This window comes from Macaca nemestrina, chromosome 10 (genome assembly GCF_043159975.1).
Source record: "Macaca nemestrina isolate mMacNem1 chromosome 10, mMacNem.hap1, whole genome shotgun sequence".
In the NCBI taxonomy this organism is placed as follows: Eukaryota; Metazoa; Chordata; class Mammalia; order Primates; family Cercopithecidae; genus Macaca; species Macaca nemestrina.
The window spans coordinates 68,676,982-68,679,814 of NC_092134.1; positions in this window are offsets into that span (position 1 = coordinate 68,676,982).

A 2,833-nucleotide genomic window follows, 5' to 3' on the forward strand; every position below is an offset into this window, starting at 1 on the left:
TCTTGTCTCTATCTCCTTCGTTCACCTCTGATTTTGGTTATTTGTTGTCTTCTGCTAGCTTTTGGATTTGTTTTCTCTTGCTTCTCTATTTCTTTTAACTGTGATGTTAGGTTGTTAACTTGAGATCTTTCTAACTTTCTGATGAGGGTGTTTAGCTGTGTCCCAGAGATTCTGGTATGTTGTATCTTTGTTCTCTTTAATTTCGAAGAGCTTCTTGAGTTCTGCCTTAATTTCATTTATCTACTCAAAAGTCATTCAGGAGCAGGTTATTCAATTTCCATGTAATTGTACAGTTTTGAATGAATTTCCTAGTCTTGAGTTCTAATGTGATTGCACTGTGGTCTGAAAGATTGTTATGATTTCAGGTCTTTTGTATTTGCTGAGAAGCATTTTACTTCTGATTATGTCATTGATTTTATAGTAAGTGCCATGTGGCAATGAGAAGAATGTATTTTCTGTTGTTTTTGTGTGGAGAGTTCTGTAGATATCAATCACACCCATTTGATCCAGTGCTGAGTTCAGGTCATGAATATCTTTGTTATTTTTCTTTCTTGATGATCTGTCTAATATTGTCAGCAGGGTGTTAAAGTCTCTCACTATTGTGTGAAACTCTAAGTCTCTTTGAAGGTCTCTAAGAATGTGCTTTATGAATCTGTGTGTCCCTGTGTTGGGTGCATATACATTTAGAACAGTTAGGTCTTCTTGTTGAATTGAACCCTTTACCATTATATAATGCCCCCTTTGTCTTTTTTTTTATCTTTGTTGGCTTAAAGTTTGTTTTGTTAGAAACTAGGATTGCAACCCCTGCTTTTTTTTGTTTTCCATTTGCTTGGTAAATTTTCCTCCATCCCTTTATTTTGAGCCTATGTGCGTCATTGCATGTGAGATGGGTCTCTTGAAGACAGCATACCAATAGGTTATGGTTCTTTATCCAGCTTGCCATTCTGTGTCTTTTAATTGGTCATTTAGTCCATTTACATTTAAGGTTATTATTGATATGTATAAATTTGATCCTGTCATGATGATGTTGTTAACTGGTTATTTTGCAGGCTTGTTTATGTGGTTGTTTTTTTTTTTTTTTTTGAGACGGAGTCTCGCTCTGTCTCCCAGGCTGGAGTGCAGTGGCGCGATCTCGGCTCACTGCAAGCTCTGCCTCCCGGGTTCACGCCATTCTCCTCCCTCAGCCTCCTGAGTAACTGGGACTACAGGTGCCCACCACCGTGCCTGGCTAATTTTTTGTATTTTTAGTAGAGACAGGGTTTTACCATGGTCTCGATCTCCTGACCTTGTGATCCACCTGCCTTGGCCTCCCAAAGTGCTGGGATTACAGGCGTGAGCCACCGCGCCCGGCTTATGTGGTTGTTTTATAGTGTCACTGCTTTGTGTACTACAGTGTGTTTTGCAGTAGCTAGTAACAGTCTTCTCCTTCCATATATATATATAATTTTTTTTTTTTTGAGACAGAGTCTCACTCTGTCACCCAGGCTGGAGTGCAGTGGTGCAATCTCGGCTCACTGCAACCTCTGCCTCCTGGGTTCAACCAATTCTCATGCTTCAGCCTCTGAGGTAGTTGGGATTACAGGTGTGCAACATAACACCCAGCTAATTTTTGTATTTTCAGTAGAGACGGGGTTTCACCATGTTGCCCAGACTGGTTTCAAACTCCTGGTCTCAAGTAATGTGCCCACCTTGGCCTCCCAAAGTGCTGAGATTACAGACGTGAGCCACCACGCGCAGCCTTCTTTCTGTATTTAGTGCTTCCTTCAGGAGCTCTTGTAAGTCAGGTCTGGTAGTAACGAATTCCCTCAGCATTTGCTTGTCTGAAAAGGATCTTATTTCTCCTTTGCTTATGAAGCTTAGTTGGCCAGATATGAAATTCTGGGTTGAAAATTATTTTCTTTAAGAATGTTAAGGCCGGGCGCGGTGGCTCAAGCCTGTAATCCCAGAACTTTGGGAGGCCGAGACGGGTGGATCACGAGGTCAGGAGATCGAGACCATCCTGGCTAACACAGTGAAACCCCATCTCTACTAAAAAATACAAAAAACTAGCCGGGCGAGGTGGCAGGCGCCTGTAGTCCCAGCTACTCAGGAGGCTGAGGCAGGAGAATGGCGTAAACCCAGGAGGTGGAGATTGCAGTGAGCTGAGATCCGGCCACTGCACCCCAGCCTGGGTGACATAGCAAGACTCCGTCTCAAAAAAAAAAAAAAAAAAAAAGAATGTTAAATATTGGTCCCCAATCTCTTCTGGCTTATAGGTTTTCCTTTGAGAGGTCTATTGTTAGTCTGATGGGCTTCCCTTTGTAAGTGACCTGGCTTTTCTCTCTAGGTCCCTTTAACATTTTTTCTTTCATTTTGACCTTGGGGAATGTGATAATTATGTGTCTTGGGGATGATCTTCCCATGGAGTATCTTCCTGGGGTTCTCTGCATTTCCTGAATTTAAATGTTAGCCTGTCTAGCTAGGTTAGGGAAGTTCTCATGGATGATATCCTGAAATGTGTTTTCCAAATTAGTTCCATTCTCCCCATCTCTTTACCAATCAAAGATTCAGTCTCTTTACGTAATCTCATATTTCTCAGAGGTTTTGTTCATTCATTTTCATTCTTTTTTTTTTTTTTTTTTTTTTTGAGACGGAGTCTCTGCCGCCCGGGCTGGAGTGCAGTGGCTGGATCTCAGCTCACTCCGCCTCACGGGTTCACGCCATTCTCCTGCCTCAGCCTCCCAAGTAGTTGGGACTACGGGCGCCCGCCACCTCGCGCGGCTAGTTTTTTGTATTTTTTTAGTAGAGACGGGGTTTCACCGTGTTACCCAGGATGGTCTCGATCTCCTGACCT